The 20,445-nt window shown below is 48.7% G+C and overlaps 1 protein-coding gene and 1 pseudogene across 4 annotated transcripts in view; both read left to right on the top strand.

Moving 5' to 3' along the window:
* Agap1 (ArfGAP with GTPase domain, ankyrin repeat and PH domain 1) overlaps window positions 1-20,445 on the top strand; it is a 448,779-nt gene that overhangs the window by 22,742 nt on the left and 405,592 nt on the right. The window lies entirely within an intron of this gene.
* Window positions 18,155-19,204, top strand: LOC142837129 (RNA-binding protein PNO1 pseudogene; annotated as a pseudogene).

Here is a 20,445-nt window from a genome sequence, read left to right as displayed (position 1 = left end):
GTGCTCAGGGACTGTGGTCATGTGACAAAGCCAGCATCTCACCCAGGACTGGGCTTGTAGAGATTGCCCAGTGCATCCTGGCTCTGTGGGAGGGGAGACAACCTTCCTGACCTTGAAGGCAGCTTGTACCTTAGTGGTAACAAGGACTAAGGCTCCTCAAGGAAGGAAGCACGCAGTAGTGACCTGTTGGTAAGGCTGTGTCCTCAGGTTGTTGAGGCCGCCATGACTGACATTGAGAGATCCTCTTGGGACTTGTTATCAGAATTATTTATGGCACTAAGTAAAGATCTTAAATTTAGGAACTCTGAGGTGGGAGAAGTAGCCCACTTGGTAGAGTACTTGCTTACTAGGCAAGTAAACCCTGGCTTAGATCCTCATAAATTGGAAGTCAGTACTTGGGAGGCCAAGCAGGAGGGTTAGAAGTTCAAAGTCAGTCTTGGCTACATAACTAGCTTGAAGTCCTGTCTCAAAAAAAAAAATCACTTCTGTAAGCACATGCTTATGGCTTTATAGCTTTAATAATTTCAGGGCTGTTCACCTCAGCTGGGGACTAGCTGGGTCCATGACTAAAAGTATAAGATATCCATTCTGAATACTACAAGATAATCTGGGGTTTTACATGGGAGTGGAAAGGTTTGGCTTTGACCAAGGAGCCATTGGGGATGGACTGATCCTTGGGATCCAAGTCCCTTGTATCATCAGGGTACAGTTTGAGTTAATTGTTCCCCTGGATTCTGCCAATGTTTGGTTGGACAGGGCAAGGCAGAGCAGGGTAATTTTCTTGACAGCTTTGTCAGATGGCAGCAGAGAGATGGCAGGCTGGTCCTCAACAAAAGAAAAAAGTTCAAAAGTGCTTCAAAGGCTAGGGCTACAGAGAAGTGTGATCCATTCAGGCTCCCCTACCTCAAATAGCTCTTCTGCCAGCAGTGAGATGCTCACCGTACGCTCCTTTGCACATTCTGCAAGTCCAGAGTTACTGTGTCCTTCTTGAGTCTGTTGAGTGGTTGCTGAGCAAGTCCTGTTGAATAAAGCACTTAAGGCAGGGGGGAGAGTGATTTTGTATCCTCTGCTTACGGCATCTTGAGCTCCTTGGGAACAAAGCGTGGAGATGACATTCAGAGAGATCTGGGGAAATATTGAAGAGAGGTGCTGGTGTTGGGGTCCTAATGGAAATGAGATACCCTTGAGGGAGGGGTAGCCTAGGAACCTGAGAGTCTGCTAGGAGCAGTTGCTGGGCTGAGTGTGTCCTTCCTGGCTGGGCCATTCTGTGGATCATGGTGACTGTGGGCTGCTTCCATGCTCAGGTGTGGGCTCTAGCTTCTGGGCCCCTCGGGCTGTGGTACTGTTGAAGCAGGAGTTCTACTCCATGGCTCCTCTTGGCTGGGCTCCTGTTCTCCCCTCCCAGACAGTTTGGTCACAGTCTGCTGTCTTCTCGTCCTTCTGGCACTTGGCATTCCTCTCCCATGCATGTCTGGCAGTAAGTGCTTGTGGAATGAATGTTTCCTGAACATTCTACTTCTCCTTCCAGCCACAGAAATAAACACAACAAACACTGTGGCCATGCCCCATCTCAGACCCTTTAACTTGAGTCCAGAGGAAATGAGTGTAAGTGATTGTCCTCTGTTTCCTAGAGTGGTGGGGGCGGGAGGGGGTGACAGTAGGGCCAAGTTGATATCTATTCTTAGCTTGTACCCCTAGCCGTTTATCACAGCCAGAATTACTGGGTGTTGGTCAAGTGGGTGGATGTGTGGATGTGGGCTTGCTCAACTTCCTTAGGAGATATTAGATCTTCTGGAAGGCAGTGCAATAGCTGCCTGGCATCAGTAGAGTGTGGGGTTCTCCTGTCAGTGCCCTTCATACTAGACATTTCTCAAGTCAGCGTGCAGATGCTGCTGCTACACAAGGCAGGCAGGGCATCGGCTGTAAGGCAAGGTGAAGGCTGACTGACGATGGGGATGCTCAAGACTTTGGGAGAAGGTGTTGTATGCATTGTGCCTGTGGTGGCCACAGCAAGAAACCACACCCGGGAAATCCAGCGATGTGAAAGCGCTCCTCATGGTTCTAAGGCTGGATGTTCAAGAGCAAGGTGCTAGCTGGTGTAACTTCTTGGGGCCTTTCTGTGGCTTGCAGGTGACAGCTTCTCGCTGTGTCCTCTCTGTGTTTGCATGGTCCGCAGGCATGTACATGGGTGCCCTCTTTGCCTCCCTCTCATATGAAAATTAGTCACATTGCTAGGGGTCTCACCTTTATGACATCAGTCAATGTTATTACCTCCATTTCTGGTGAGAGTCACTTTCTGGTGTTGGGACTTCAATGTAGGATTTTGGAGGGGGGGTCACAGTGTAATCTATACATGTCCTTCTGCCTTCTGTGTCACCTGTGTGTGCTTCCTGGGGGTTTGATTGTAGTTCTGTGGGTTTCACTGTTCGCTCACACCGACCTTCGTTGGCAGACTGTCTTGTCCTCAGGCCTCAGCAGCTGGGGCTGACAGGAGATTCTGGCCTGCTGGCCTCACTCCATAGAGCAGTCCTCATACCAGACTTCGCCTGTGTGCAACTGGTACTGACGGTGGCAGCGATTTGTGCGCTGTGTGACAGAGTTTGTGCTCTTTGTTGTTTTAGTCCCCACAACAGTCCAGAGACACCATTCTCGACTTGGAGATCAGAAGCTGAGGTTGAGTGTTGTGGTGATTAATCTCCTGTCCTCTGGGTGTAATGACTGATGTAGGATGTACAGAATTTTACATAGAGAGGTGATCATGTGTGTACGTGAGTGTTAGTAATCTTACTGATATGAGAAAGTACTTGAGAGAAAGCATCTTAAGAGAGGCAGGCTTTATTTGGCTCATGGTTTTGGGATTCAGTCCATCATGGCAGCAGGATATCAAACCAACTGTCAGATTTTATCTGCAGTCAGGAAGCAAAGGGTGAGGACATGCAGTGTTCAGCTAACTTTGTCATTTTTATTCAACCGGAGGCTCCAGCCTGTGCAATGGTACCACCTAAATTCTCCCTTGCAACCTTGGTTCTACCTTCATGTGTGCCGTGTTGGATAGATGGATGCTGCTGGAGGTGGTGATGGTTGTGGAGATGGTGGCGAGAGGGGTAAGAGAGCAGAGGCTGGAGCAGCCACAGGGACATACTGAGCAAGTCGGGCTGTCATGAAGAAGATAGAATGAATCCATGTGCTGTAGGATTCTGTCCTCCAGGCTTAACAGTTGTCACCTGCATCACAATAGTTGTGACTGCCTGGAAGAGACTCTTGGGGCTTGGTGGCTGTTGACATTTCCTCCTCCAAAAAGAAGGTATGTGGAGAGGGTCATTGGATTGTCACCCTGTCTCAGTGTCTCTGTCCTGCACATCCCAGCCGTTGGTAGTTAATCCTGCCTTAATTGCACACCATGGCATGGTCTTGGGAGGTGTTAGAGCAGATAGACTGGAAGGTGGACTGAGCTGGGGACCCTATCTGTGCATATATAGGAAAGTTGTCTTTGCTAGAGAGACTTAATCGTGGTGTAGTTGTTTTGGGGCCACCCGTGTGCCTCTGAGTAGCCCCTCACCCATGCATTGTAAGTAAGCCTAGGGTGGATTTTTATGGAATCAAACTTTGGTTTGCTATGGGTGCTCTGTAGTGAGGGGGAAGCCCAGGACCGAGTCCCAGAACCCTGTGGAAGTTAAAGTTGCTGGCTGCAAGGAGAGGGTGTGACTGCTCAGAGATGGCAGAGAGGGAGCGTGGAAGTGGCAGAATGGGGACACAAGCCTGCAGAGGAGGAAGAGAGGAAGTCGTGGTATTTGAGCCTGCTCCTGTTTTCTCTGTAGAACTGAGTGGAGGTGCAGGCGAGACCTGGTGCTGGCATTTAAAACATTTAAGTCTTCCCAATGCTGCTCTGCACTGTCTTGCATCCCTGGGCAGCTGGTGGGCAGGGGCGGGGAAGGGTGGATTGTTCTGATTGTGTTCGGGATTGGTAGCTGGCATGGAGATAGTGTGGGTGTATTCATCTGCTTGGATTGCTGCAGTGGTAATAACTTAACAGTCATTGACTTCTCCTTTTGGAGACTGGGAGGTCAAAGGTCAGGATACTGGCCGAGGCAGCTCCTTGGGCAGTCTCCATTTTGGGTCTTGCCTCCTTGCTGTGTCTTTATGTGGCAAGGAGAGGGAGAGAGAGTAAGTGTGGTTCTTATTCCTCCCATGGGTGTTCCCCCATGGCCTCATGTAAATGTAGTCACCTCCTGAAGCCCTACTAATATCACTCAGGGCTTAGGGCTTCAGCTTGTGCTCCTGGTGTGCACGGACAGTCAGGTGTAATGGGGTGGGCTTGAGGCACCCAGTGTCTCTTCTGTGGGTCTCAGGTGGAGTCCCAGGTGGGTATCTGTCTGAAGCCATGCCTTCCCTGTGCAGTTCTGGTCCTTGAACACCTTTGAATAGTTGGAGTGTTTTGGAGGAGGGGGACAGTCTTCCAGCAAGTCTATTACAAGAGCCCCAGACAGATCAGCCTCCATGGATGGAAGCGACCCACAGCAGGGTGGAACTGTCTCTTTGTTCCTTACCAACCCTCAGTGACCCTCACCATGATAAACCCCTTGGGATTATTCTGTCCCAACCAGTGAGAGAGGGTTAGGGTTCAGGGTAAAGAACTGTCCCCAGGGAGGCTCCACATGGGTGATCAGTGTTCAGGCAGGCTAGAGGTTTTTTTACTTAAAGACAGGATATGGTTAAGCTGACTTTGAATTCACTGTGTAGTCCAGGATGGCCTTGAACTCCATTGCTATAGACACCTGGCTTTACCCTGAAATTTAATAGATGGTCCACAGAGCATCCTGTGACCTGGCCAGGGTTCATGTGCTACTCTTCATTCTCCCCTCTGTTCAGTGACAATGGGGGTGGGAGTCACACTGTAGGAGCATCATTGGTTAGCGCCGTTAGCATCGTCACTGCTGGTAGACAGGGCCACTGTCCCTTGATCTGACTGAACTTGATCTGTGTAGCTACAACCTAGGGAACGCCAGGCCCATTGTGATACAGGTGTACCTGCCCACTGCCCTGTGGCCTGGGATTACAGCTGGGCTGCCACATCCACACAGCTTTGGGTACCAGGGATCTGAATTCTGGTCCTCACGCTTGTTAACAAGTGCATTACCCCCCCCCCCCCCCCCCCCCAGCCATCTCGCCGATCCTGATTTTTGGTTATTGCTGGCCAAGGAGTTACTAAATTCTATAGAAAGCTTGTATGTAAAGTGTCTTCATTGCAAAATAGGATTTTTCATTAGAAAGTATCTATCGTGCATTCCCTCTTAGTCTGCAGGATGCGAATGTCACCTTTAAATGTCAGGGTTAAATTTCTCACAGTTAGTAGACGACACAGGCATGAAATTTGGCAAAGAAAATTGAGATTGATTACTTTCGTTTGTCCCCCTTCCCCGCCCCACCCCATGGTTGTTGGTGATGGTTTAATATTAAATTTGTATTTATGTCAGTGCCTGTTTAGGGAAATCAAGATATTGGTGTGATTGTAAGCAAATGTCTCTAATACAAGAGGACTGGTGTGTAATGCAGGTGGGTGTTGAGTGGTGGCAGCTGGTGGCTGGCTTCAGCGCCAACTGGGCATGGCTGGGTTCTCCTGGTGAGCCTGTTTGTTCGTCACCCTGCGACTTTCCTGGAAGGAGAACATGGGGAGGCTTTGGGGATGCCTCCGGTGTGTTGGGCCTCCTGGCCCTGGAAAGGCCACGGCTGAAGCGGCTGCTTGTACTTCATTCTTGTTAACTTGGAGTCTGTGAATTCAGTTTCTTTGAATCGAGGGAATCATTTGGAGAAGTGTAACCCCCTTGAAAACCTGTGCATACAAGGATTTTAATGAGCCTTCTGTGAACAGCAGATGAAGAAGGAAATAAAAAAAATGCTTACCTAACAAGCAGTAGGAATGACCAAGATGACTGTTTTTAAATATGTCCCAGGGAAATGCAGATGAAGACATAGGTGAAGGTGACATGGAACAGGCGTGGCCGGCCAGATGGTTGATGTGGGGGCATCATTGCCTCTTTAGGTGAGAAGTTTTGATAACCACTCCCCTCCATTGATGTGTGGAGCAAGGGAATAAATGGAGGGGGTGGGTGGGTGCTTTGTGTTGGGAAGCCTTGATGGCTCTGCGTTTGGGATGGAGGGCTGCAGGACTCTCTCTGTGTTTCTGAAATGGGAACACTGTCAGACTTGGATCAGCAGACTGTGGCTGCTGTGTGTGGGATTATTGCCTTGTTCTTGTCAAGTCCTAAGTCAAGAAGTACCAGGTTAAATCCCTCAGAACCGGGAAATGGTAACTGGTGCGTGACTGGAGGAGGATTTGGAGTCCCACCAATCAGATCCTGGGATCTCAGTGTGGAGGTGTGGCTAGTTATGCATTGAAATTGGCCTCAATCAAGATGTTACTAATAAACGGGCAAAATGCTGTGAACAATAGCCCTCAATTACTGTGGTCTGCCTGAACCATCCTATTATTTTAAACATGCAGTTACTTTAAATATCTGTAATTTGTGTTCATTGTATTCAGAGTAGAGACCTGGGGAGAAACACCCGTAGACTAACTTCCCTGCACCAAGCATTTGCCCTGTATTTCCCGACCCAGTGCTGTGGTGCCTGGTATGTCATTGCAGATTCTGTGGGCTGCACCTTAGGACACGGGCTATAGTGATACTTGCACTGCAAATATAGCTCCGTTACCAATTTCTCTGCCATCTTTAAGGTGAAGAGATGTTTCTTGTCTAGGCATACTTTGGATATTTAAGTTTTGAATTAAGTAAAGGACATTTTTATAATTAAGAGTCTTTCTGAATTCTTTTTTTTTTTTGAGACAGGATCTTGCTATATAGCTCAGGCTGGCCTGAACTCATCTAATAGCCCAGATTGGCCTGAACAACTCAAGGTGATTGATTCTCCTGATTGCTGAGATTACAGGCATTCACCACTGTCTTTTTAATACTGACCTATTATGTAATTGTTTTATTAAAAATAATATACCGTTTAAGCCGTTTAGTGTGGTTGCTTATGTCCATAATCCCAGCACCAGGAGGATGCTTTGGAGGACAGCTAGAGCTAGTAGTGAGTGGGGACCAGCCTGACCTACAGTGTCTCAACAACATAAACCTTTGCTTGGAAGGTTATACCGGTTACTTTATAGCCAGGATACCAGGCCTTTACTCAGCGCAGTTCATTCTGAGGGGAGGCTGGTAGAGCTGAGAGGTGCTCCAGGCTGTTCCAGGCCCTTCCTTGGCCAGGCTCGTCTCCACCTGCACACTCCCGCTTCCTCCACTGGCCACCTTCACCCCAGAGATTTTTAAAAATCATCTCTTAGGTTTCATAACAATATTGTATGTGGACTCAGTGCCAACTTAAGCTGGAAGTTAGTGGGATGAGAAATGCCCTAACCCCAGGGGATCCTGGAGAGCCAGGGTAGGAGCTGAGGAGTGTGTGGTCCTGAGAACTTGTCATCGCTCTGCAGGGCCTGTTCATCTACTCAGATCCAGGCTCAGAGACTGCACAGAGCATCTACATCCGGTCATTTCTCGGCTGCATCCTTCTGTCCCCATGGAGGGACCAGCATGCACCTCACCTCCTTAACCTGACCTGTGAGTCAGGCAGGCTGGGGAGGCCCACGGAAGGTAGCAGCATCTGGGCCCTGGAGGGGAGGAGTGACGTTGGGCTGGCAGGAATCCAGGTGGTGGCTGTCAGGCTAATTCTGACTGTTGGCTTGCTTGGATTCTGGAAAACCTCAGGCATCCGTGAACCTTAGCTTTGGGAGCAGTGTGAGGGTGTTTCCAGGGAGGCTTACCTGAAGAAGGAAGACCCACTCTGAATATGGCAGCACCATCCCACAGAACGACTGAATAAGAGAGCAGGGGAAAGCCAGCTGAAGGCTTCCCTGCTTTCTGTGCTGCCCAGCTCTGAGCAAGCAGCTGTATGCTCTGCCCCATGCTTTCCTCACCATGATGGCCTGTGTCTTCAGACTGTTGTGTCCTAGGCCCGTCTGCCAGAGCCGTTGGAGTTGGGACCACTACTACCTGGGCCATGGATGGACCTGTATCTCCCTTACCTGGTGGTGGAATTTGTGTAGTGCCTGCCCTCTCGGGCCTAGGAGTTTGAAATAAGGCATGTTGGAGCTTTTTCTGCCTTAGGCCTCATATGGAGGTCACTGAGGGTTGGGGAGCAAGAGGCCTGAAGTATCTAAGATGAGAAAGCATAGGACAGCTCTGGACAGCACAGCAAGCATTGCTCCAGTGGCGGCCTCACAGAGCTTCAGGGAGGAGACTCCAAAGATGCAGGCGAAACCCAGTGATGGTGACATCATCACCAGGCTGGTGACCTGTCTGGAAGCTCTGCTGTGGACACCGAGTCAGTCCCAGCCTTCTGAACTTCGGAGAAGGGCGAGTGTACTACTGACTGACCATGGACAAGTGTCTGTTTCACTTGACTGCTTGGGCTCGAGACACAAGGCCGTTCCTCCGGTTCTCATTAGTCCCCAGTGACCTTTGCCCTGTGTCAGTGCCCTGTTGTCGCCCTTACAAGTTGCTTGGATTTTGTGGTTTAAACAATACACACTCTACAATTTGGGAGGGTTAAATGTGATATTGGCAGGGCACCAGGGAAGGGTCCTGCCCAGCTTCCTGAAGCTGTCTGTAGCCCTTGGCTCTATCCTTTCAGGCAGCAGAGTAGCCTCCGCCTCTCCTTCCACTTCTTCACTCCCTTCCCCCCACGGTGGCTTTGCCCGTGTGGTTTCTCCAGCAGGAATTTCTCTCTTAAACTCTGTGACCATGGTGCATCTGTAGAGCTGGGCATGGGCACCTTTGGAACACTGTGCTTCTACCCACTTCAGTCCCCTTAGTCGTGTGGCTGACTCTTCTCACTGTGGGGGACAGGGGCCATATATCCTCTTGTTATTGGGTAAGAAGCAGGGGGACCTTAGTGTCTCTGTGAACGTATCCTTCAGTTGGGGAGTGCAGTTAGAAAATCTGAAACCAAACACTGATAGTTCTGTGTACACACAGCTGGCTCAGCACTAAAAGACAATGTGAAAGTGTCCCCTTGTTCTTATCAGCCAGGGTGTGCCGCTTTGGGCTCTGTCTTTCCCCTCCTGAGCTCTGCTGTGTTCTGTGGAGGCGGGGCTTTCTCTGGACTGCTAGCTGGTCACTCAGCTGCAGGGAGAGGTTTAGCTCCTTTCTGCTTTCCCCAGCCAGGCAGACTCAGGTGTTGCACTGGAGACTCAGCCCTATACCTTCTAGAAGCCAGTCTGTCCTGTCAGACCTGCCAGATGCTGCTCATTCTCACTGCCACATGGTGGTGACCTGAGCTCCCTACCCAGTGCTGCCTGCTGCCTTCTTCCTGGGGATTCGGTGGTGACCCAGGCTCGTGCCCGTGTTCATGCAGCGTCCACACTGGGCCTAGGAGTCGGAAAACTCGGGATTCCCCCTTGGCCTTGACCTTGTAAGCAGGAACCCAATCTGTGAGGAGGGGACAGGACTGCCGGCAGGACCTTTTTGATGTTTATAGTTTTAAGAGGAAAGCAAATGTGGGAGAAAGGGGGAGACTTGATCATAGGGAACTTTTGGGAGGCCAGTGCTTTCCTTCTGCATGTGATGCGTGTTATACAGTACTAGAAGACCAGGCGCTTCATACGAAGTCCAGCAGTCACCAGGCGGCTGGAGCTGCTGCTCTGACTGCCCGCCATGCTTTCTGCTCCCCACCGTCGTGTGTGACGAGGCTTGAGACTGTCTTATATACCAGGTGTGACCGGGTTTCTTTTCTGTGATCACAGGCGATGTTTTTGACATCACTAGTTTTCTTTAAAATGGACTGCATGATACTTAGTCACGTGGGTGTGTAGAGATGGACTCATCCTAGGTTTTCAACCTTTTGAATGCTTCTCATGAAAATTGACAAGAGTTAAGGTTTGAAAGAGAGGTGAAGACAGCTGACAAGTTGCCTTAGTGGTTAAGAGCCCTTGTTGTTCTTGCACAGGACCCAGGTTCCATTCCCAGCACCACATAGCAGCTCACAACCCTCCATAACTCCAGTTCCAGGGGATCTGACACCCTCTTCTGACCACATAGGCACACATATTTACAGGCATACATGTAACCAAAACACTCATACACATAAAATAAAAAGACATCTTAAAAGGAAAGCAAAGAAAACTAAGTTTTTCTGCCCCTTCTTATATCATGTGATACAGAACTCAGGGGAAGGAGGTGTCTCCAGGCTGAGACCTTGCTACAAGTAGCTGGTATGATTCCCAGTGCTGACCCTGCAAAGTCTCTGGCTGCTTATGTACCTTTGAAAGTCAATCAATGCCAGTTTGGCTTCTCTTGGCTTCATGTTATTACTGGTGCTTCAGACTAGTTATGGTATTGTTTACTTGAAGGGAAAAAAAATCAATGAGTATCTACCAATAAATTATCACCAGTCTTTAGAAAGGGAAAAAAGGATCAGTACCAATTAAAAACAAACAAAACTTAACAAATAAGCAGCAAAACCTTCCCTCTGCAACCATTGGCTCCCTGAGGCTGGACGTGGTGGAGATGTGTTGATGCCAGCAGTCAGACCTTGTGAAGTTAGGAGCCTCAGGGCTGTGCAGCATTCCAGTCTGCAGGTCTGTGCGAAACCTGCAAGTGGCCACGGTCAGCCACCTCTAGATAAAGGAGGCTTTGACTTTCTACTTTTCATATTTCACCAGGCTCTACATGTTTGTGGCAGGCAGGAAATCAGGCATATTTTAATAGGCAATTACATAAGAAAGCTTAATGACTAACTTCTCTGGATTAGAGAAGTGGAGAGTTTTAGGGAATCATGTCTGGCCATTACTCCTTGCATAATTAACACTGCCCAGAGGCACATTAGGTGATTGGAAACTGGGTGGCATTTGTGCTAAGGATTAAAACCAACATTTTGGTTCGAATGTTGGAGAATTTTTATCTGGCTGAGATGAAACACAGGGCATGAATCTCATTCTGAGGTGACGACCTTGGTCCCTGATGAGAAGGGATGCTTGTGGAATCTGTGTAGGATGCCAGTGAGAAGTCACTTTTGGGATTTCTCACCTGTGAAGAGTTGACATGCTGCTCACCCCTTGAGTTTTTCCTTAGCTGGCCTCATGGGGTTCCATCTCTTTTCATCTGCCCCTTGGTGCAGCAGGTTTCCTTTTGGGCCACCAGTCAACTCCCAAATCATGACATGGAGACTTCTTATTAGTTATGAATGCTTGGCCTTATTGTATGCTTGTCCCACTAACTCTTAAGGACTTAACCTGATCTCGTCCCCTCCGTTTTGCCTCGGGGCCTTTTACCTTCCTTTCCTTCCATAATCTTACTTTCGCTGCTTCTGCTTCTCCTGTCTGGCAGCTGCTTAGCTTCTGGCTCTGGGCGTGTCCCTCTCTCTTTTCCCCTCATTCTCTTTGTTTTCTCTCTAGTCTATATTTTTCCTCCTACGTATTCTCTCTGCCCACCAGCCTGCCTATCCGTTCTCCTGCCTAGCTATTGGCTGTTTAGCTTTATCAGACCAATCAGGTGCCTTAGTCAGGCAGGTGAAACAAATGCAACCTACCTTTACATAATTAAAGGAATGCAGCACAAATGTAACACATCTTTATATCACTGCCAAAGGCAACAGAGACAATTGTAACACAACGTCCTACAGCTAAAGTAATGTTCCATAGTAGAAACAAATGTAACCCATCTTTACCTATTTAAAATAATATCCCCCAACACCTTGGTGCTGGAAGCATCCCTTTTTGGGAGTGGGGAAGCAATGATGAATTGATTGGATTGGGGTATTGGTGGGCCAGGGCTGGTTGTTTAGGCTCTGCTTACCTTGACTTCTTATATGCTGAACCAAACCAGTAATTCCTGCAAAGAGCTTCTTTGGGTGGGGGGTGAGGGGTGAGCTCTGGGAGACAGGAAAAGCTGTAAGTAGCGTTTCTATAGCACATGGTGTTATCACAGTGTGTGCCTGGGGGCAAGTGTGGTCTTGGTGGTTTTCTGTCTCCCTGGGAGTAGTGCCATCAGTCTCCAGATTCCAGGCCTCGCTGGCCTTGCAGAGCTTGGGCCAAGGGTTTAATGGGTGCCATCGTCTTCTCTGCAAAGTGAGACAAACAGCTAACAGATTGTGGGTGTGAGGTGAAGACGCCAGGAGAAGAAAGTTGAGTGCCTGCTGCCCCAAAATCGAGGCACAGAAGAGCTGTCTGAGGGGTAGCTACTGTGTTGGTACCAGGGCTTTGGTTAGGCGGTTCCTTCATTTGTAGGTCAGCATCCCTGTAAGGGCTTGTTTGGGTAAACATTGCAACTTCCCAAAAAGCATGGCATCTGCCCCCAGCGCCTGGAAGTGTGCTGTGGGTTTGTTTGGGTGGCTCAGCGTTAGGTCGGTTAGCCTGGTCTCTATAAGGCATTTTAGCTTCAAGGTCATGCACTTTCTTTGATGAGTGCTTGGAATGGGTGATTTATCTACATGCGCATACACACACACACACACACACCCATCTGTAAATTATTTAGTTTGATCCTAATATATGCCCACTGCATGTTATTTTGTTACCTCTCAGGGATGAATTGTCTTGTTTTCTTCTGTTCATGTTTACTTCTTCAAAGCACTAGGGGAGCCAGGGAAGTGTCCAGCCTCTTCCTAGCTGTCAGGCCATTTGGTTCCATGTCCGGGATCCCTGGATGAGCCACCAGCTGCAGTTTTGATACTTCCCCAGCCAGCTGCTCACGTGAGCAGCAGTGGGAAACAAGCATGTGCTCCAGGGAGCGATGCTGAGGGACTTTTCCCTGCAGGTGCCCTTTGCTTAATTCCATCTTCCTCCCAGGAGTCAGACAGGTGTGTTTGAGATGTGGAGGGCTTGGAGGTGTGTGCCAGCTGCAGAAGTCATCCCCCTCCCTGAAGTCCTGGGTCCTGCCTTTGTGGCTTCTGCTCTTTGTGGGGAGCGACGACGATGGAGTTAGCCTTGGGCCTGTTTCATCCGAGGCAGCTTTTCAACATGTGCGGGTGTGCATGCGAGCTTGGGGGAGGGGGCTGAGTTCAAGAAAGCGAAGGACTGCGTCAGTACGCAAGTTTATTGAAGAGGGTGTGGAGGTCAACTGGGTCTGACCTCGTTATGTCAGCCACTACTAAATGAAGTTAGAACTTTAGAACTTGCGCTCCGTCTCCCCCATCGAGGCGCAGGAGGAATTGATCTTAGGATCTTATTTGGGATGTGAGAAAACACATGAAATGAAGTCCTTGTCCTCTGTACCTCCCACTCTCTGTTCTGCACCGCAGGTGGTAAGGGGTGGTGAGGTGGCAAAAGGGTTCCTCAAAGACCCTGGGGCCGAAGGGGCCGCACAAGGCGGGCATTGCCTCTGAGCGGAGCCCTTTCATGGTTTTCGCTATTCCGGCACTTACTTTCATTTCCTAGAGAAAAGCCTTCCTGCCGCCTTGAGCAAAACTTGTATTTTCATGCCTAATAAGTGACACACAATGGGCTTGGGAAGTCTCTGCATATCTACTTTCCAGAAATGCCATGCTCATCTCCTTCAAGGCCCTGTGTACTTTGGTCACAGAAACCTTTCCAGTTTATCCTGCAGGAGAGGATGTGGTCATCTTTGCTTCCATCTCTGTCACTCCCTGGTCCCTGAGTGTGCCTTGCTTTGTAAGGCTGGCCTTTGTAGGTTGTTTAATGTTTCTCTGGCTCTTGATAGTTTATCTCCAGTCATAATAATCTCTGGCTCCTTTAGTCACTGTCCTAATAGTCAGTTAAGGGCAGGACGAGGTTAGCATTCTCCACACAAGGTATCTGCTTTCATCTCTTTTGTGGGGAGGTTGGGTGTCTGCCTTGTTTGCGGTCCTCATGGCTAAGTAAGCATCCACTCAGACTGCATCTGTGTGTTGTACACAGGTGTGTATGTGTGGCGTGTAGTCCTCTGCATTGGGATTGTGGAAGCTCCCTACTTTTCCTGCCCTGGGAAGGCTGTGGTGTCGGTGCTGGAGCCTGCAGTGAGAGAGATCTGGACCTTCCTCGGAGTTTCCCACAAGGTGTCCTTACGCTATGGTTTCCAAGTTCAAGTGCTGTCTTTGCTAGGTTGTAGCGACTACCTACATCTCACCTGTTGTCCTGCCTTCCAGCTCCACAGATTGACAGGTCACTGAGCCCGTGGCAGGCAGGTAGGAGACATAGTATTCCTTTGTCTGCCCACCTGTCCATGGGCCTTTTTAGTCATTCTTTCCCTACTGAGCGGCTGTCACGAGGAAATCTTGATTAGAACTCTTCAATGACCACCAAGAATAGCCACGTCCCACCATGCATGGTTGGGGTTCCCAGGCAGAAGGTTTAATGAAATACAAGGGCTACCACCAGAAAAGGACTCAGGAACTCAGGGACGCCACATGGCCAGGTGATGTGGGGCCTCAAGTACATTGAGACATGGAAGGTGGAATGGATCCTGGTGGGTGGAGACAGGGGCAGCATCATGGTCGCTCCATGCTGCAGCCCAGTTTCTTCTCCCCTGTCGCGGCCGTATGTGAAATGGGCACTCTCAGGCCGTATGTGAAATGGGCACTCTCAGGCCGTATGTGAAATGGGCACTCTCAGGCCGTATGTGAAATGGGCACTCTCAGGCCGTATGTGAAATGGGCACTCTCAGGCCGTATGTGAAATGGGCACTCTCAGGCCGTATGTGAAATGGGCACTCTCAGGCCGTATGTGAAATGGGCACTCTCAGGCCGTATGTGAAATGGGCACTCTCAGGCCGTATGTGAAATGGGCACTCTCAGGCCGTATGTGAAATGGGCACTCTCAGGCCGTATGTGAAATGGGCACTCTCAGGCCGTATGTGAAATGGGCACTCTCAGGCCGTATGTGAAATGGGCACTCTCAGGCCGTATGTGAAATGGGCACTCTCAGGGCCTTGCAGCTCCCATGAGAGGGTCACTTTGCTTCTCTTATTCCTACTAGTGCTCTTATCACTGAGCCTGTGGGAGCCTTCCCTCACAGCACTCCGGATCCAGCCAGTCGTCTTGGTGATCTGCCAGCTGTGCGCCATGGGGCTTCAGGGCTGAAGTAGCTGGGGGACTCAGAGTTGTCACCAGTGTTTTCGTTTTGTTTTCTTCTCCTGTGCGTTGTTTATTAGCGTACTGTTAAGTCGCTCACCCACATGGAGAAAACGGGCATACTTTCCCCCAAATAGCAGGTCTGCAGTCTTTTTCTAACAGCGCACCCCAGCCACACGGAGTGATGTCCTGGTGGCTGTCACTCATAGTTTCTGCAGCTGTGAATATGTCTGGTGTGTCTGTAACCACTGACCACTCAGTCTGTGCTCTGTGTTTGTCTTTGTTTTTTCTCAGGTGCAGAGATTCCTTATACGATCCAAATCAGAGTTGCAGTTCAGTTGGTAGAGTACCTGAGCTATGCATAAGGTCCTGGTTCAGTCCCCAGCATGGTGTAAACTGGATGTGGTGGTGCATACGGTGATCCCAGCACTACTGAGTGCATTTGAGGCCACTTTGTCTTTCAGGAGAATCTGTATTTAAAACAATAACAAAATCTAATCTGTATTGTGGTGTGGAGAGTTCAGTAAGGGTTTGGACATGTTTATGGCTCTACAGACCTTGTGTGTGGAATCTGAGTTTCCTGGGCAGGATAAGAGTGGTTTGTAGCGGAAGCATGCTGTGTCTGTGAGGGAGGAGTGGCTTTGTTCCCTGACTGGTCCTGTTCCACCAGGCTGCCGGAGGCACCGTCAGAATGTGCTTTCTCTCCCTGCTCTGGAGGAGCCTCCCCATTCGGGGGTGATTGTGTGTGTCTGTGCATATCCTCACACAGAGGTGGAAGGGTGGTCCCTGAGCCCAGAGTTGCACTCTTGGCTGTCCCTGTTGTGGAGGCTGTGGAGCAATGATGAGTGGTTCTTCCCACTGAGGGAGCTCTCCGCTTTCCTTCTTGCAGGCTGAACTATCTTTGCTTATCTGAGAATCCCCCCCTTCTTCCCTCCCTCTCTCCTTTCTTCCTTCCCAAGCATAGTTCCCTCTTTTTGATGGGGCCTCTTTTTTAGGGACCTTTTTGAAGTCAAGTTTAAGACATTTAGTGTACTGTGCAAGATTTAACGAAGCCCCAGTCTGGTAGTCAGATCACCTAAAGGAGACAAAAACACCAGAGGAAAGATACTTTTGAAATTTTCTGTTTATTACAGCATTTTAAAAACCCTTTTAAATTTTGTATTAGTGGGAAATGGTTTTTGAAGAGTTATTACTTTATTGCAGCTTTTGAAAACTGATTTTTCTTTTTCTTTTTTCCCCCTGGTGGGAGGCAGAGAGAAAAGCCTGGTCATGTGTGATTGGCAGCTTTTTAGAGTGATGAGGGTTTCATGTTACATTGCTGTGGAGCACCTGTGTTCCTGCACACAAGCTTTCGGGTGGAGCAGGGAAACAGAGATCCGGCGGCAGCTCCTGTTTCTCAATTTAGACGGTGGTCCTGATTGTTTCTGGAAACCTCCATGCAGCCTCGGGGCTGCTGCTGTGCCAGCACTCCCCTGTGAACAGTATTGTATTCAAATGCTGCTAGGGAAGAGATGTGTTATAGGAATGTCACCTTCTCTGGTAGAACTTTCTGGAACCCATGGGATTGTCTCTGCTTCAGACAGCATTAATAGTCAGCACCGCAAAAATTATATACAAGAAAAGGCAAGATTGAAGATGCAGCTCAGTGGTGGCAGATAGATGACCTCCTGGGAGTTTCTAATTTAACAGCACAGCCCAGCTTGAGGGCTGGGTGTGACTGACTGGTCACCTGAGCGCCTGCCGCCAACCTCTAGACATGAAAGTTTTGTCCTCTTTGAGATGCCATGCTGCATGCTTTCTAGACCCTTCCAGTGTCCCAAGTACCTCCTGTCAATGGAATCGGTGTTCCCCTTCCACAGGTCATTTACTACCTCTTACCTCTTAACTCATCTCTCGGTGTACCAGAGCAACTCAACTGGTTATTTAATTTTTTTGGGGGGCTAAATATGGCTTTGGGTTATGTACCTGTACTTTTCATTTTCACTGCTGTATAACATTCCATGTTAGAAGTCCACAGTACAAACTCCACAGTAAAAACTGCCTAATTTTTAATGGCTGCATGAATGGTGATGAAGATAATGATGATGATGACAATGATGATGATGATGATGACAATGATGATGATGATGACAATGACGACGATGATGACAATGATGATGATGATGATGACAATGATGACGCTAATGATGACAATGATGATGACAATGACGATGATGATGATGACAATGATGACAATGATGATGATGATGACAATGATGATGCTAATGATGACAATGATGATGATGATGACAATGATAACACTGATGATGATGACAATGATGATGCTAATGATGACAATGATGATGACGATGATGATGATGACAATGATGACGCTGATGATGATGACAATGATGACTATGATGATGATGACAATGATGATGACGATGATGACAATGGTGATGATGATGACGACGATGACGATGATGACGATGATGATTATGATGACAACGACGACGATGATGATGGTGATGCCAGTGATGTTAATGTTCGATCAGAGGTTGATTTTAAAAGGAGGACATAACCTGATGAACGAGGACTTGATACTTTTTGTGAAAACAGGGTACTGCAGTTTGGGCCAGGACTGTAGGTGTATTTTCTGTTCTTCTCTTTTATTCATTCATAATATTGGAATTCAGAGCAGAATGTAGGGAGCAAAATGCAGTTCGTGCAGTGGGGGCCCCATGGGACTACTTGTCAGAGCAGGTGTTAAAGTTTCGAGGGTGCAGGGCTTAGGGACTTGGCTTTGGCCTTCAGAGAGCCCTTCCTGTAGACAAGTGAAGTAGAGTGGCTAGATGGAAGGAAGTGTTGGTGGGCTGTCTACCTGCTGCTTCAGGCTGTCTGCAGCAGATCTGAGGAACCTATCAGCTCTCAGCCTCTAGTGCCCCAAAGCAAAGCTTGTATTCTTTCTGATAGTGCTCATCAAACAGTACCAGGAAACCTCTAGCCCGGTGTGGAACTCCTTCAAAACCACCTGATAATAATGTATGTTTGATAGATACATTCAGAGTTCAAAAAATGCTTATAAACCGACTCACTCGGTTCGAACATAGCCGAGATGGAGACGCAGAACTCCGGGATGGAGGCGGGCGAAGAAGCGACAGGCCGAGCGGCAGTGCGGCAGTCGGAGGCGGGACAGGACGGAGAGCCAGCAGCATGGACAGAGGAGGCGCAGCCAGCGAAGATGCCGATCTTCCTGCCGCTCTCAGGCGAGCAGCTCCTGGCTGGAAAAGAAGAAATGAGAAGGATTCCCGTACATGCTAACAGATACACACCATTAAAGAGAACTGGATGAAGATATTTACTCCGATAGTGGAACATTTGGGGCTTCAGATACGCTTTAACCTGAAATCAAGAAATGTAGAACTCAGGACTTGTAAAGACACCAAGGATGTCAGTGCCCTGACCAAAGCGGCCGACTTCGTGAAGGCCTTTGTTCTCGGATTTCAGGTGGAGGACGCACTCGCACTTCTCAGGCTGGACGACCTCTCCCTGGAGTCTTTTGAGATAACCGATGTTAAGCCCTTAAAAGGAGACCACCTGTCAAGGGCAATAGGAAGAATTGCTGGCAAAGGAGGAAAAACCAAATTTACCATAGAGAATGTGACACGGACGCGGATTGTTTTGGCAGATGTGAAAGTCCACGTTCTCGGCTCGTTCCAGAACATTAAGATGGCGAGAACTGCCATTTGCAACCTTATCCTAGGAAATCCTCCATCAAAGGTGTATGGCAATATCCGAGCAGTGGCCAGCAGAGCAGCGGACCGGTTCTGATTCTCCTCCGACCCTTGAGATGCACACATAAAACCAGGGGGAGATCTCCCAGCTGCCTACAGCTCAGATTCCTTTCCACGTCAGCCAGAGCAGAAGCAGAAAGAGGAGGTTTAACAGGACTTGTACTCCGCTTCTTCTAGGATAATTTAAATATCAAAATGTAATACTTGTAATACTTAATACATTAAGTATAAAATTGCTGTATTTTTCCCTTAATCTTATGTGACAAATTCACAGTTTAAAATCCTGTCATTTACAGGCAACTTTGTAATTTGTCATTTACAGACAGATTTGTAAATAAAGTTACAGCATTTTTTTTCTCTGAAAATTTTCATTAAAAAATGCTTATAAACCATGTTTGAAATCATTTAAAAATATGCTACTCTGAGAGGACTTTTCATATGATCTTTTTAAAAGAATTATTGTGTGTGTGTGTCTGTGCACGTGTGCACATGTGTGCATGTGTTTGAGGTCAGAGGTCAGTCCCAGGTGCTGGTCCTCACCTTTACCTTGTTTTGACTCTTTGTTCTCTTTCGCTGCTGTGTTGTGTACTCCAGGCTAGCTGGTCCTTGAGCTGCTGGGCATTCTCCTGCCTCTGCCTCTCACCTTGCAGCAGGAACTCTGGGAGTATAAACACTCACTACCCTACTTGGGTTCTGTGGGCTTGAACTCAGGTCCTCATGCTTGCATGGTGAGATCTTTTACCCACCTAGTCATTGTTACATTCTTATTTTCTGTCCATTTGTGAAATAGTTGTGTTTCCTGGACTGTAAACATCTCTCCAAATTCTTAGAGTCGCCATGACCTTCAACTTCACTGCAGACTGGAGTTATCTCCTAACACAGGTGGGCCATTAGTCCAGTGTTACTTTCTCTCCTGCACCCCCACCCCCACCCGCTCTCCTAACAGTGGCCTCAGTGGCTCTTAAAAGAGACACCCAATCCCGCTTTTTACCTGTGCTATCCTGGCTATCAGATTTCAGTGGCAATTTTGTCTGTGCTTTTAGGGCTTGGGGCACTCCCACTGAGTTCTTGCCATTGGCTGTCATTTCCTGTTCAGGAGTGCTGAGACCTGTTGGGCCAGTTGAGCCACTGTAGGTCCTGAACATTGTGTGGTCCTGCCCAGGGTGTAGTGCCTCAGGGCTTCCCTGAAGAAAGGATACAGTGGGGTGCTGGGTAGGCATGCCAGCCATAGCAGCACTGCATGACCTGCAGGTTCTGTGTGGGGACTTTCTTGGGCCAGGGAGCTGGGAGCTGAGCTTCAGTAAGAAATACCCATGGCTAAAATGCAGCCAGCCATTTCTCATAATAAAATACCCCAGTGGGTTCCCTTCTTTTGTGGGACATGCTGTGATGGAGAAGGGTGAACTCCGGCCAGGTATTGACAGTTCTCTTACTCACATATCTTAACCCGAAGACAGGATGTGTGAGCATCCAGGTGAGGGGTGTGGTCCTGCCTGGCCACATGGGGTGGCCAGGGCTCTTCCTGGCCTATAGCTTTGCTGCAGGCTCTGCTAGCAAAGAGGGATGACCAGCCGACCTATGAGTGAGCTGCTGTGTCAGCTCTGCCTCCTCA

This window comes from Microtus pennsylvanicus, chromosome 17 (assembly GCF_037038515.1).
Source record: "Microtus pennsylvanicus isolate mMicPen1 chromosome 17, mMicPen1.hap1, whole genome shotgun sequence".
Taxonomy (NCBI): Eukaryota; Metazoa; Chordata; class Mammalia; order Rodentia; family Cricetidae; genus Microtus; species Microtus pennsylvanicus.
This window is presented reverse-complemented; position numbering and strand designations above follow the sequence as displayed.